Below are 16,142 nucleotides of genomic sequence, written 5' to 3'. Positions count from 1 at the left end.
GATTTCCTTTGCTGCCAGCTTCACCCAGGGCCATCCCAGATCCCGCCCCCCCCCCCCCCCCCACACACACAGGACTAACAGCTTCCACACTCAAGGGAGAAGCCAAGGCTCCTGGCTCTTTCCTCCAGGAGATTCTGAGCAAATCTCTAATTAACCTGTCTGTTCACACTCCTTCGACATCCAAAGTTCTCAAGAGGGCTGTGGGCAGAACCAACATAATTGGTTTTCTTTGCAATCCTGTGTATTTTATGCATTTAAAACTGTTATTCTGAGAAGAGGTCCATCGTCCTCACTCAGTGCCAAAGGGGTCTGGGGCGCCAGAAAGGTGAGGATCCCCCTGGACTGCTGGTAACAGGATTCCCTCCTCCATCGTGCAAGGCCCCTTTGCTTTATGAGACCCCTAATGGGTTGGAGAACCACCCCATCCTCCCGGGGCCATTCTTTCTGGAAAGAGATCCCTACTTCCTTCTGGGGCCAGCTCCTCTCCCCACCCTAGAGGTAGGTGGTCCCAGCAGAGACCGCCATGTTGTCACATAACCCCACTCTCCAGCTTCAGCTGACTGGTTAGGGAGGGCCGGGCTCTGGACCCAGGCCAGGCCAGACAGGTCCTTCTCTGCAGTTGCTTTTTCTTTTGATTCTTCTTTCTCTTTCTCTTTTTTTCTTTTCCTTTCCTTTCTTTTGAGAGAGAGAGCATGAGCAGGGGAGAGGGGCAGAGGGAGAGAGAGAGAGACTCTCAAGTAGGCTTCATACTCAGCATGGAGCGGGATGCGTGGCTTGATCCCATGACCCAGGGATCACGACTTAAACCAAAATCAAGAGTTGGACACTCAACTGACTGAGCCACCCAGGTGCCCCTCTGCAGTTGGTTTTCTAAAGAGGAACTCGGGGTCACCAGTTACACTCTTCCCTGTGGGGGCTCAGAGTTGAGAGTGGTCAAGTTTCCCACAAAGTAAGGGAAGCCAATTGAGTAGGACAGGGAGGCTGAAGAGAGAGAGACAGAGACAGAGAGACAGAGAGAGAAGAAAGGAAGAAAGAGAAGGGGGGGATGCGGGGAGGGGAGGGGAAAGGGAAGGAGAGGGAGCTGGCTGCATCCTGGCCCATGGTTTGTTTAGTTGTGACCCTGCTGGTTTGGTATTCATTTAGGTATGGTTATTCATTGCTTCCTTAAGTTCCCCATTTTTGGCCTCAGCTAGTTGGAAATGTAGTTTGTCACTGTCTGTCTTATTCCCACTGAATCCCCAGGGTCTGCAGAGACTGGCACATAGTAGGTGTGCAGTCAGCACCCGTGAATGAAGGAATGAATGAATGAACAAGGTACGGAGGAGAGGGTGAGTGTGTCTACATGGGGAGATGTCAGGAATCATATGGGGTGGGAGGTGATGTTCAAAGTGGGATTTAAAGGGTTAATAGGAGCTTTCTGGATGACAGCTGTGGGGGAAGAGGCTGGAAAAGACAGCGGAGACTAGGTTGAAAAAGGCTTAACTATCAGACTAAAAATTGGGATTTTTAAATTATTTCTCATGCCTCTTCATTTTGAGAGAGAGGGAGAGAGAGAAAGTGTGAGCAGGAAAGGGGCAGAGAGAGATGTGGATGTAAAATCCAAAGCAGGCTCTGGGCTGACAGCAGCAAGCCTGGTGTGGGGCTCAAACTCATGAACCGAAACGCAAGAACGTGACCTGAGCTGAAGCCAGATACTCAACCAACTGAGTTACCCAGAGCCCCAGGGTTTTGGGGTTTTGTTTTAATTGTATTTAAATCCAAGTTAGTTAATATATAGTGTAATAATGGTTTCAGGAGTAGAATTTAGTGATTAAACATTAGGATTTTTAGGGGCACCTGGGTGGCTCAGTCAGTCAAGGTTAAGCGTCTGCCTTCAGCTCAGGCCATGATCTCACGGGTCCATGGGTTTGAGCCCCGCATTGGGCTCTGTGCTGTCAGTGTAGAGCCTGCTTTGGATCATCTGTCCCCTTCTCTCTCTGCCCCTCCCCCCCATGCTCTCTGTTTCTCTCAAAAAATAAACATCAAAAAAAGTTTTTTTTTAATTGGGATTTTTACAAGTAGTGGCTTATCTAGGTCTACCTTCCAAGTGTTCCTAATGATGCCTGAGCTCCATCTATATGAGCAAACGTGTGGGTGCTCTTAGGCTCCCCTCATGGCCCTGCCTCTAGAGACCCTGCTAATAGGAAAATCAGGCTCTCTTTCCATCCCACCCAACACCCTCTCTCATCCCCGACTGCCCCCACCGCGGTCCCTGCTAAGCCTTCTTGTGGCTCCTTCCAGCAGGTCCTGACCTTCACCGACCTCTGGGCAGCCTTCCACCTTCTGACCTTCACCCCCACTGCTTCTCCCCCACAGCTCCTTGTCTGTCCCTCTCGAGGTCTCTTCTTCCTGGACCCACAGCCATTCCTTAAATATCAGTGGCCTTCAGTGCCTGTACTGCTTCCTTCCCTCGCTCTGCACTCCCCCTGGATGGCCCCTTCCCCTCCTGTGGCTTCAGGGACCACTTCAAGCTGCACATTCCCATCGGCTCCAGCCGCAATTATCCGGAGACTGGACCTTCTCCTCCGGGCTCTGCCGTGGGCACTTTGGACGCAAACACATCCCAAATCAGACTCATCATCTTCCCCTCCTGCCCACTGTTTGCACCCTCCTCCTGACGTACATACCGCCTCCTGTTCTGTGAAGAGCCTGTGAGGAGAGGGAAGGAAACAGGCTCGGAGGAGGGCAGGACTGAGCACATGGACTGTCTGCCTGACTCCGGTCATGCTGCTCGATTAGGACTCAGGATGGGGCAGTATTTCTCACCTCTGACCCCCAGGCCTCCGGGGGCCCGGCCAGTAAACGTTGACCAGATCGATTTCCACCGTGTTGGGAAGTCAGCGGTCAGCTGCTGACCACACTGTCAATTATTCAGGCTCCCTGGGATTCCACCAAGAGCAACGATTTAACTAAAGCACGGCTCCATTGTCCTCACGCACCCAACTTTCCCTCAGAGGCCTGGGCGGGGGGGCCGCCTCTTGGAGCAGCCAGGCAGAGGTCTGACCCAGCCCCTGCTCCCACTCCCCACCCATATGTCCATCCAGGACTTGAGAGCGTCTTCATCATGCGGTGTCTTGGAGGTTTTCCTGGGCCAAGGCGGGGGAGGGGGCTGAGGCCTGGAAGGCATAGCTGGGACCAATGGCCGGAAGTTACCTGAGGCAGGTCCCGGCAGGTGTAAGCTAGCGGGCAGCAGACCACCATCCGGAGGCACAGCTATCACACAGAGAGACTGGACTGTCAAGGAGAAATAATGACCATTTTCAGGGTGCTTTAAATTTGCAAACTTTTCATGACATGCATCATCATGTGGCCTCCAGCCTTTCTTGGGAACCAGGTGATACATAAATAAAAACACGTTCATTTGATAGTTGCTTATTGAACAGGCCAGGCACTTTGCTAGGTGCTGTGGATGAAATAAGAATATCAATTTGGCCCCGCCCTTGAGTAATACTAGCACTAATGCTAATAATAAGGGGAACTCTGATGTGTCACGGAAGGTTCTAAACACTCGACATGCTTCAAGGCACACTACCCTCATAACAACCCAGTGAGGTGGCTGCTGGAGCTGTCTCCATTTTATAGGCAAGGCAAGATTTTACAGGTGAGGCACAGAGAGGTACAAAACGTGCCCAAGGTCACACAGCCTCTGCAAATGATGCAGCTGGAATTAGAGCCCAGGTGCCTGATTTCGAGCCCCTGCTCTCAGCCTCTCTGATCAAAGTTGTGTGTGTGTGTGTGTGGGGGGGGGGTTCATTGGGGTTAGGTAGATGATCACATATGTAATGATCTAACAGAGCTGTGGAGGAGAGAGCAGAACTAATCTATCCAGGTTGCAGGGAGGAGGTGACGAGTCAGTGAAGGCTTTCTAGAAGTGTCCTTTAAGCCAAGAACTTCGGGAAGAAGAGTTGGATGGGGGAAGAGTCCAGGGAAGGAGGAACATTTACAGCGGTAGCACTTCTAGCTGGAAGACCCTGCAGCCCCAGTGCCCTGGGAGGACCCCCTCTGGGCCTGGGCAAAGGGGAGCAGGCAGACGGGGCCACGGCTGCGCTTCAGCCTCCCCCTCACTGTGCCCACTTCCTCTCTGTCTGCCAGCTGTATTTTTAGAACTCTTACTTTCCGATGGCTGGTGGGCTGGCAGTATCTGGGCCTTCCTCGGGACTTTTATAGTCTCCTACCGCGGGTGTCTCCATCACAGCCCTCCCTTCGGAGACCTGAGCTGCTGGGCTGATCGGAAGCCCCTGAAGCCCTGACTGCTTCACCGACACAGTCGGTAACCGGTCCCCTGGGGTCAAGGGGCCCACACTCAATTGCCAGTTGACACTGGCCACCTCTTTCCCCTCTGTCTGCTTTCTCTCTTTCTTCCTGCCAGTTCAGTGCCACTCTGCTCCACGGTCCCGATCTGTGTCAGACACCGGGCTGCTGGGCGCCGACAAGACAGACCTAAAACTGACTTGAGTGCCTTTAGCATCGCCTGTGCTAGAGGCAGGGTGAGTGTACACGATTCATATCCCAAACTGGGACATGCGTGAAAGCAAAGGGGCGCTGTTAACAGTTATGCTGGAAGCACAGCATCAACCCAAGCAAACGGAAATGGGAGGTCACCGCAGTTCATTAGAAGGATGGAAAAGTGAGGAGAGACTTGATGAATGCAGGGGCAGGTAGAAGGGAGTCTTGGTCAGGGTAATGGCTCTTGCAAGGATGCAGCAAGTTTGGGGATAAGTGGAGAGTTTATGGTGGCCATAACCCAGTACCTGGACCATGGAGAGGGGGCGGGAGGAGAGCCCAGAGTGGACTCTTGGTGGGAAAAGGTGGACAGTTCGGTACAAGTGGAATAGAGTGGCAAGACCTGTCACCCCTGGGCCCATGGCAGGCATCACCAATTGATCATTACACTCTCCTTCCCATGGATTCAACCTGCCAGCCCTCAGCACAATGCTGGGGCTGGTCACTTCCAGCTGTCAAGCTGTGCACTAGAGGAAACCTATTTGCCACAAGGGGCTCAGCAATGGGCACAGGGTGTACTTTAGCCGGAGAAAAGGCTGGAGTTCAAATAGAGAGAGGCCCAGAATGCGGGACCAAGGAGCTGGAATCTTCTCCAGGTGTTAGGGAGTCGTGTTAGGGGGAGGGATGTACCAAAGCCTAACATTTCAGGAGTCTCGGGAAGGTTGCCGAGGTGGCAGGGAAGCCAGTGAGGGGGTGCCGACATCCAGGTGAGAGAGGAAGACCTCTCCCCTCCCCTGCACTGGGAGCAGAGAAGGTTGTCTGATGACTGAGCAGATGCTGTGGGGCAGGAAGAGAAGAAGAAGGCATTGAGGATGCCTCCCAGGCTTCCCCGGGGCCTGACTTGGAGTCTGGGAGCACACTGTCTGCCAGGCAGGTGTGTCAGCACTGTGGGGGGTCCTGATGGGAAGCTTTGCTCCAGAGGTCACCAAAGAGTGCAGGTTCTCCGAGGAGAGGGCCATCCTGGACTCGGTGCCCCCAGGATGGGGGTGGGGCAAACTGGTTCGGCAGGTGTTACCAGAGAGCACCGGGGCCTGGAGAAATTTGCCTTTTGAGGGAATGAACCATCACAAAGATCTCATCCCTGCCCCCTCAGGACCCTACAGAGGAGAAGGGGTCCTGCACTGGTTCCCGCCCCATCTCTGAGCAATGGGAGCCCAAGGGAGCTGCTTGCAAAGTTTCAGGGTGACTTCCACAAAGGGAAACTGACGCTTCATTCCCTGGTTGGATGTCTGCTTAGCCATGGGCTGCCACCTGCCCCAGGGTCACCAGAGTGGGACATGGACACACGGCCAGGGTAAGGCCCTGGGGTCTGGTTCTGGAGAGGAGCAGGGACCGAGCTGAGTAGAGTCTGTGGAGGGCCAAAGGGAGAGGGGGCTGCAGACTCCCCAGCGCCCTCTTGGCAGGGGGGCAATGTGGCTGCGGAGCCAGCTGACAGGTGCAGACTTGTCTGGAGAGGGACCCCCGGTGCCCCAGGGAGGGCCCGGGAATTGAGTCTCTGGTCCGTGGTATCTTTGGGAGCCTCCACCCACTATCAACAGACCTACAGGCTTTGAGCTAAGTCCGCCCCAGCCCTGACTCCCAACAAGGGAACCAGAGCCTGGCCAGATGTCATGAGAGGAACGGCCATTTCCCTCTTCCTTCTCCCCCAACCTCCACCCTAGAGGTGAACCTGGAGGTGTGTGCATGTGCGTGTGTGTGTGTGACAGAGACCACCCTGCCCTCTCCAGCCCTCCCCCAAGTGCATGTGCTCTTGTGCGTGCACACACACACACACACACACACACACACACACACACAATTTGAGGCCCTAGCTTAGCTTACCTTGAACTCCCAGCTTAGCTTACCTTGTGGAAAAAGAAGAAAGTTTTGGGTCAAATCTGAACCTGAAGTTTTAAAATGACCAGGTGTTTTTTTTTTTTCTTTTTTAAGTAGGCTCCACACCCAACATGGGGCTGGAACTCATGATCCTGAGATCGAGTTACTTGCTCTACTGACTGAGCCAGCCAGATGCCCCTAAAAATGATCAGGTGTTAACCAGAACGAGACTTTTTTTTTTTTTTAAGTTTGAGAGAGAGAGAGAGGGAGAGGGAGAGAGAGAAAAGGATAGAGGGAATCCCAAGCAGTCTCCCCACTGTCAGTGCAGAGCCTGATTCGGGGATTGAACGCACAAACTGAGTTTATGACCTGAGCCTAAGTCGCATGCTTAACTGACTGAGCAGCCCAGGCACCCCTGATCCTTCTTTTATAACCCAAAGGTCTAAAAGCTAAAAAATGGACCAAAGCAACTGTCAAAGGTGCATGTCTCCCAACTGGTAGGAGAGTTCACAGGGCCCGGTTGGCAGCCATTATTAGAAAAGTAACTGTAACCTAATGAGCTGAAAGTCCTTAACAAGCTGTTTACAAAGGGAACCCCAAAAGGGAATTGGATTTGAAGGGAGAAAGATGATTAGACATAAGGATGGAGTGAGGTGTTGTTGAATGAACTAGGCAGAGGGACCCAGGAAGGTTGGATACCTGCCTCTGCACTCACCCCTCCCTACAAGGTCTGGGGGAGCCGTATTTATGGGAAACGGGGTCACTGTGTTATTGGTTGGGCTTCTGCTCCCAGGCCTGACTCCGAGCCCTCCCTAGGCCAGCTTCCTCCAAAGCCAGACCCAAATCTCAGGATCCCTTTGTTAAGTGGGCCCAGTGGGATGGGTGTGAGGCAGGGGATCATGCAAATGACCTTCCAGGGGGGAAGGAGCCAACAGAAGCAAGCCTCTGGCCCCCACTTAGCCCACCGCTTCTACAGCATGGCTGGGAAGGTAGCAGAGGTGGAGCACAGGGTCCAGAAGGAAGGAGGGGAGAACACCAGCATGAGGCATCGGGTTCCTCCTGGCACCCACCTGCTGGTAAACATGGCTCAGTCCAGGGATCTGACTCCTGAGGTCTAGTTCCTTGTGGGTGGAGGTGGGGAAAGGGAAGCAAGGGGGTGAAGGAGGGAGCTCTTGCCTCCCCCAGCTCCCCATGCCTAGGGCTGTAGAGAGGGGTTCAGCCTGGGCCCTGAATTTGGGGGGGCCTGTGGCATATCCAGGGGTGAAGGATAAGAGGTCAGGGGCTCTCAGGAGAGAACTTGGGTAGAAGACAGAACTCTGGGAGTCATCGGGGGATGCCTCCAACCTCGGTGCAAACGTGCAAACGCAGAGAGGAGGAGAAGAGGCAGCGAGGAGAAGGGAGCCTGGGGGAAGCCAACTTTTGGAAACCGGAGGAAGAGCTGCAGGAACTCGCCTAAGAGCCTGCAGCTGCCAGATCCTGGCCACCCTCCGGGCCAGACCCCCTCTGGCAGCTGCCAAGACGCATCTCTGCTGCTCTGGGAAACCTAATGGCCTGCGTCTGCCCAGGTGGGCAGCGGGACAAGTTCACCTCCCCGCTTCCTGCCTCCCCCTCCTCCAGCGTCGGCTACTGCTCTGGGCCGCTCTCCGGGGCCAGCCAGCGCTGCCCTCCCCCTCAGGCCCCACGTTCCAGACTTTCTCCTCATCAGTTTACCAGCCTGGTCTCATTCCCTCTCCGGAGCCTCTCGCCAAGTTCTGCCTGGCTCCCTGCCCCTCTCTTCTCCTCTCCTTAGAGCAGGAGCCAGTTGGGGCCCCTTCTGCAGACGCAGCCTCGTGCCAGGCCCGGGGACCCCTCCCACCAAGCTAGCACTCTCAGCCTTCCAAGCGCGTCTGCGTCTGTCTTCACACCCAGTTCTGACAAGAGGGTTTATGCTCCGTGTCTGAGACTGAGCCCCCGGCACTGGTCTCTGTCCCATGTTTGTCACATATGCCCAACCTGGGCCACACAGACTGGAGTCAGGATCTTCAAACCCTAGCCCCAGGCTGCAGCCACAGGGATGCAGACGGGAGCTGATATTCTCAGGGTTCAGGGCCTCTCTAAGCCTCAGTTGGCCATCTGTAGGCAACCCATTTGTCAGCTGGGGTCCCCCAGTCCCGTACGATTTTAAAAATACCGGTTCAGATCCATATTCCACAGCCTGTGGAAATGCAAAAATATCTTTAATATCCTTTGGAGAGTTCTGGAATGGTTTGTTTTTTCACACTCCCCTCTGCATCAGAGCTGTGGCTTCTGGTAAATTCATTTAGTGTCTGGATTGGACCGCTGACCCAGGCCTGCTGTTTCGTTTTTACACAGCTCTGGCTGAGACAGGGAATGCAGTGGCCACCTTCCGCTATTTCCACCAGAAACCCATGGAGGAAGGTATCTGTGTGTAAGGCAGGCAGGCACAGGGAGATTTAGGGAAGTGGGGTGGATGGTTCCAAGTGCTACAATTAAATCAACTTCAAACGGAACACTGGACATCCTGTTCTTAAAAGTTCTCGGGTCACCCCACCCCTGGGAAGTTTCATGAGCCCTTTGACCTCACTCAGTTCCCTGGCCAGTCCTGGCTCTTTATCTTCCTTGTTTGCATGTCTCTTCCTTGAAAGGCAAAATAGTGCAGTGGTTCAATGCAAGGGCCTGTCTCTGTGAGCTTGGCTGTGCATCTTATCAGCTGTGTGATCATAGGAGAATTACTTAACCTCTCTGAACCTCAAGCTTATCTTTTATGAGAATCGTAAAAGTTGAAGGTAACAGGATTTGTGGTGAGGATTTCATAAAGCAATTCATGGGAAGCCCTTAGCACAGTGTTAGCTCAATGATGTTAGCCATTACTACTACTACCATTATTATTATTATTAAGTGTTTATTTTTGAGAGAGAGAGAGAGAAAGAACACAAGTGGGGGAGGGGCAGAGAGAGAAAGGGAGACAGAATCTGAAGCAGGTCCAGGCTCTGAGCTGTCAGCACAGAGCCTGACATGGCGCTTGAACCCATAAACCATGAGATCATGACCTGAGCTGAAATCAAGAGTCAGACGCTCAACCAACTGAGCCACCCAGGCGCCCCTTTTACTACTATTATTATTAACCCCTCCAAATTCTCTTCTTACTCTCCTCCGCAGAACAATTCATCCTTCTTGGGCATTATCCCAAATACTGCACATCTGTACATATGTAAGCCCAGGAAGGGCTGAGGCACAGAAAAGAATTATTCTTTGAACAGGATTGACCCTCCTTTGAAAGGGGGCCAGCTGAGACTGCGAATGGGCCTAACAGTGACCCCACGGTGGTGGTAAATACTAAACAAACATATGCCCTTCCTTCCTCTTTCTCTATCTCCCCACCCTGCTCCCCATTAGGCTGAAAGTGTATAGCCGTGACCAGCAGTGGCAGATCCGGGGCCTCATGGGAATTAGCTCGATTTTCCTGAAGTATTGAGAAAGAGGTGCCCTTTTGCAGGGGTTCCTACACAGCCTGGAGTTGCTGTGGGACCATTTTTTCTACCTCATGGGAAATCCTAAGAATGAAGCCAACATAAACAAAAAGACAGTTTCTGGGTGATCTCATTTGAGTTCCTGTAACCTACCACACTTAGATTCAGCTCTTGAGTTTTCTTTCCAATCATATAAGCCCAGAAATCCCCCTTTTCTTTTTTAAGCTGGTTTGATTTGAGCTTCTGTCATGTAAAATTGGATGAATCTTGACTAAAGATTATTGAATCTTGAATTTCAACTACAAATGGGGTATATTATAAAGCAAGGGGGGATAGCATGGAATTCACTGCAGGAAGTATAACCAGAAATCACAGGAATGGAAAGTTTCCTCTGACTCCATTTCTCTCTCTCTCTCTCTCTCAGGCCAACACATACAATCTCCCATTTCTGCTTTTTCTCTGCATATCTGCTTCTTGTTTTTTAGTTCTGCTGAGCTGTGTTTTTGCTGGCTCATCCAGGTAAAGGTCCCAGGGCTAATGTTCATTGGCCCAGATTTGGATCATGTGACCACCCTGAACCATTCATTGTGATTGGTCAAACAGTGAGCCATTACCTCTGGATCTGGGGATTAGCATCAGGCCCACCTAAACCAAACAAACTAAGAGGATGAAGAATGGTTTTAAAAAAAAAAAAAAATCAAAGTATTGTTTCCAGACCCATGGGGAATGAATGCCCCCCCCCCACACACACACACACTCAGCATCTCTAACATGGAGTTAAGTGAATTTCTGTTTGACCAACCAGTCAAGCCCTGAATAAGCTCAGGGCCAGCCTCTTGTCCCAGAAGAGCACCTCTAATGGAAACTTCCACCTGTGACAACAGCTTCTGGAGATCTGGTTTTGCTTGGGCTTTCTTTAATCTCTTTTCAAATCTTACCACATGCTAGAGGGGAGCTGGTTCTGACTCTGGCCCCTGCATGAGGCTCTGGCATGGCGTCACTTGAATTTTAAATGCCCCATCACATGGAATGATGATGGGGAGGTGGGGAGCTCCAAAGGAAGACGCCAGGGAGCGAGGAAGGGATCACTGCAGAGGGACCCTCTGAGTGAGGCCTTCAAGGATGGACAGCAAGAACTCAGGGCTAGAATCAAGAAAACAAATGATCACAAGTGTAAGTGAGGGTGCAGAGAACTTGGAGCCCTCATACATTGCTGATGGGAATACAAAATGGTACAGCCACTTTGGAAAACAACCTGGCAGGTCCTCAAAAAGTTGAACAGAGCTACAGTATGACCCAGCAACTCCACTCCTAGCCATATACCCAGGAGAAATGAAGACTCATGTCCACACAAAACCTTGTACATGAATCTTCATAGCAGCATTAGTCATAATTTCCCAGAGTAGAGACAATCCAAATGTCCATCAACTGGTGAATGGATAAATAAAATGTGGTACATCCATTCAACAGAATATGATTCCCCCATGAGAAGAAATAAACTGGTACCTGTTACCACATGGTTGAACCTTGAAAGTCTTTTTTCCTTCTTTCTTTTGGCAGATCATCAAACCTTTTCTATTTTAAAGCTAGAAGGATTCTTAGGGTTGGCAAACTATGGTCCACAGGCCACATTGGCCTGGTTCCTATTTTAATACATTTAGGGTTTTTTAATTGATTTATTTTTTAAATTCCAGTATGGTTAACATACAGTGTTACATTAGTTTCAGGTGTACAATATAGTGATTTACCAATTCTATACATTATTCAGTGCTCATCACAGTAATTGTACTCTTAATCCCCTTCAACTATTTCACCCACCCCCCCACCCACCTCCCCTCTGGTTTTCAGTTCTTTATAGTTAAGAGTCTCTGGGGGATTTTTGTCTCTTTTTTCCTTCGTTTTGTTTCTTAAATTACACATGTGAGTGAAATCATACAGTATTTGTCTTTCTCTGACTGGTTTATTTAATTTAGCATTATACCTTCTAGATCTATCCATGTTCTGCAAATTGCAAGATTTCATTTTTCTATGGCTGAGTAATATTCCATGATACACACACACACACACACACACACACACACACACACACTACCTCTTCTTTATTCATCTATCGATGGACACTTGGGTGGCTTCCATATTTTGGCTATTGTAAATAATGCTGCAATAAATGTAGGGGTGCATATATCCTTTCAAATTCGTGTTTTTTGTATTCTTTGGGTTAATACCCAGTAGTGGAATTGCTGGGTGGTAGGGTAGTTCTATTTTTAATTTTTTGAGGAACTTCCATACTGTTTTCCAGAGCGGCTGCACCAGTTTGTGTTCCCACCAACAGTGCACAAGAGTTCCTTTTTCTCCACATCCTTGCCAACATTTGTTGTTTCTTGTGTTTTTGATTTTAGCCATTCTGACGGGTGTGAGGTGATAGCTTATTGTGGTTTTGATTTGCAATTCCGTGATGATGAGTGATGTTGAGCATCTCTTCATGTGTCTATTGGCCAGAACGTTGAAAATCTTCTTAAGTGAAAGAAGCCAATCATAAAACATCATATATTATGAGATTCCACTTGAATGAAATGTCCAGCATAGGCAAATACATAGAGACAGAATGTAGAGGAGGGGTAGTCTATGGCTGGGCAGAGGTAGGGGTATTAGGGGGAGAAAGTGACACTAATGGGGATTGGTGGGGGGAAATGTTGGAAAGTGATTGTTGAGAATACACAAAAAACATTGAATTGTACACTTTAAATGAGTGAATTGTATGGTATGTGAATTATATCTCAGTAAAGCTATTACCAAAAAAGAAGTATTATGTATATAGATATAAATATAGATATATCTACATATACATATATAGATATATCTACATATATCTATATCTATATCTATCTATTTATCTATATTTTTTAGGAGGTAGGAGAAGAGGAGCCTATGGCACATATCAGCCTGGGAACTCTGGGGGCCAAAGGTCTGATAAGCTGGCCCCCTCCCCACCTTTCATTCCTTGGATTCCAAAGCAATTAAAAGGAATTTGGGGCCTGAGAATCCAGCTCTGGGGCATAAAGGAAAAATGCTCAGATGAAAAAAGGGGAGAGGAGAAAGGCTGTCTCTGACAACCCGAGGTGGGCAGGAAGCTCCATAAGGAAGCAGAGCATCGCCAGCGTGGGTCATCAGTTCAATGTTGAGGAGAGAGCTGTGGGCACAGTGCAGCTTCTGATGGATGCCAGTGTCCTTGGTGTGGAGGACCTCTAGCTGGTACCATTAGTGGTGTCTGCTTGGCTCTCAACAACCCCCCCCCCCCCGCTGTTGCCCACTCTCTAGCCACAGAGGTGGGCTCCTGGCAGCCAAGTTTGTGCTGCGGGGCCCTCGGCTATAGCAGACTGTCCCGGTGTGAACATCTGACCCAAGCTGAATCAGTCATGGTCCCTTCTCTGGAATTTGGGGTCTTGACAGAGGAAGAGGACTTCTCTCCCAATGGCTAGAATATGTGAACTAGGGGGCTTTAAGACAGCCACACCTCCTTCCCCAAAGTCCCTGTGGGCAGAGCTGAAAAGACTAGAAAGCTGATTCCCCAGCCCATTGGAATACTCTAGGTTCCCAGTGGAAGTAGCTCTAAAGTGAAAGCAGCTGGGGACCCTTTGGGAGCCTGAAGGAGAGCTGTGAGCCCTGAGCTGCCAGAGCTGCAGCGGTGAAGTGGGGAAGCAGGTAAGGAGGATTCTAGATGAACAGCACTGATGGGAGAAGGCGGGGAGAGGCTGGGTGTCCTAGCAACTTCCCCAGAGAGGGTTTGGGCATCAAAGACCATGGCCATTGGTAACCACGGCTCCTGGCCAACAAGTACCAGGGAAGCAAAACTTCCACAAATAGCGACCTAATGGCCTTGTTAGTGTTATCAATAATTAATATTTTGTGCCAGTACAGCCCATTATACTTTTCAAAAGCATATCCACCTTCACAACCCCATTTGCTCCTTCTCCATCTGTACTGGGGAGAGATGTGTTATGCTCTGAGAGTTCCCACGCCCACTGCCCCTTCTAGAATAAAGCTACCTGTGTGACCCATCCCTCTCACACTGGATTAAGGTTTGCGCCTGACATAAAGGTAGCCCCTCCACGGTGGCAGCAGCTTTGGAGGTGGCACAGCAAGAGACCAGTCCCCAGCTCAGATCACAGTGACCACTGGAGCCAACACAACCTTTCTCTTGGGGTTTAACAGTGAGCCTCCAGAGAGAGGCAGCGCTCTGTTTTTGCAAGGGCAGAAGCCAAGAGACACAGAGAAGGCAGTGACTAGAAGCCAAGAATGAGTAAGAAGTGACGGTGGTAGCCAGGAGATGAAATGAAGGTACGGGAGAGACGTTCACGGGCAGGGGAAGCAACAGGCTGGCCGAGGTGGAGGAGACAAGGGAAGGGCCCTAAACAGAGAACAGTTTTGGCAGATGGCAGCCCGTGGCCTGGGCACTAGAACAACAATGGACCCTGAAGCACATTCAGGGTTTTGTCACCACAAAACACAGTGGCATAGATTCCCATCTCCCTTATTGTCACAGGTATCCTCAATGGAATCCCTAAACAGTAACCACCCGAGTCCTCTATTCCTTAAGGCAGCCTTACAGCACCATTTCAGCCCCAGCCCCGCCAGGCGCCAGGCGGAGGTGATTTCTGGCCAGTGTCAGCACATCTCAGCAGGAGCCTTCCTCTTGTCTGCTTTTGAACCTTCTCTTCCCCAGAGGGGTGCCTGTTGGGGGCGGGGCAGACTACAGGAAGAACCCTGCTGTGATGTGGTGACATCAGTCAGGATGTCACCTGCCTTCAGCCTGAGTAGTTCAGAGGTATATCTCATCAGAGATGACCAACTCCTTGATTAATAGCTGACCAAATTGAATCAAGATATGATAAAGAAATCCTTTTTTTCCTCCCTCCCTCCCCTTCTCCCTTGTTCTCTCCCTCCTTGTTTCCTCAAGCAAACTTGACTCTCAAATGAGTCACTTGCTGTCTCAAGCACCCAGCAGAGTCTGACTGGTATCTGTCCCAATTCTAAATTCAGTCTGGCCCAGTTTGGGTCAGGTGACCACCTCTGGTTCAACTACAGCTAAGGGAACAGGGTCGTGTAGTATTAATATGGCTACTGTGGCTTCTCAGGGGGAAAAGGGAGGACAATGCAGACCAAGACCTAAAATGCGTGCACGAAACAGAACTAAGATCGGGGGACAGGAATTAACATTTTTAAAAATTGACATATTGAGTGCTTCAGAAACAGTCCATACAGTTTTAAATTGATTTCGATCTTCACAACTCTGTGAGATAAGCATTAATAACATGCTTTTACAAATGAGGGAAGCTAGACTTGTGAAGTTAAGGCACTTGCTCAAGACACTAGTAAGGGGTGCAGCTGGCTAAGAATCCAAAACTGTCGAACCCCAGGGATTATGTCCTTTCCGCTAGCACACTGCCCGCCATGGACTTGAAACGGTGTTTCTGCCCTGGCTTTGCTAACGGCTCAGACTCCACCGACTCAGCCTCACGGAAGGGCCTTTGAAGCTTTCTAGGTCACATTCATCAGCATATAGCCGAGGAAGTAAAAAAGAGACAGTTAGTGACCAGCCCGTGGTCACACAGGAATTCAAAGAAAGGGGGACAAGCACCCAGGTCTCCCAAGTCCCAGGCTGGGACTCTTCCCTGCACAGCGTGCTGCCTTGGAGGTGTCCTGAGAGCCTGTTCCAGGGCTGCTTTTCTCCCTGCAGAGCTAAGGGGCGAGGGTACCCCATGCTGCTTCCTGTTCTATGTCTCTGACTCTGCTCCTTCTCTGGTTCCTCTGTTCTTCTCTTGAATATAACATTGGTCCCTCTCACCTGAAGTCCCCCAGCAGCAGAGTAATTTGGCTTCGCAACTGACCCCTTTGTTCTGCCCTTGGGACTCTCTCTCTCCAAATAGACTGCAAATGTCTTCTTTGGCATTCCCTAAATTCCTAACATGACCCAAACATCCAGAAAGTGCTTCATAAGGGCTAAGATAAGTGTTAGATAAGATCATTGGAGTATGTGTCCCTCTGTGGTCACTGCATCCATTCACCCACTGTCCATCCATCCATCTGCCCATTCATCTATCTGTCAGTCATCTGTCAAGCCTTGGGTCCAGGCAGACTGGGTTTAGGAGGGGATCTCTGGGATGCCATACTTATTCACCCCTCCATGTCTTTGTTTTTTTAGTTTATTTATTTATTTTGAGAGAGAGAGAGAGCTAGTGGGGCAAGGGCAGAGAGAGAGAGAGGGAGAGAGAGAATCCTAAGAAGGCTCCACACTGTCAGCAGCACAGAGCCCAA

The sequence above is a fragment of the Felis catus genome, chromosome D4 (genome assembly GCF_018350175.1).
Source record: "Felis catus isolate Fca126 chromosome D4, F.catus_Fca126_mat1.0, whole genome shotgun sequence".
Lineage (NCBI taxonomy): Eukaryota > Metazoa > Chordata > Mammalia > Carnivora > Felidae > Felis > Felis catus.
Note: the sequence above shows the minus strand (reverse complement) of the source record.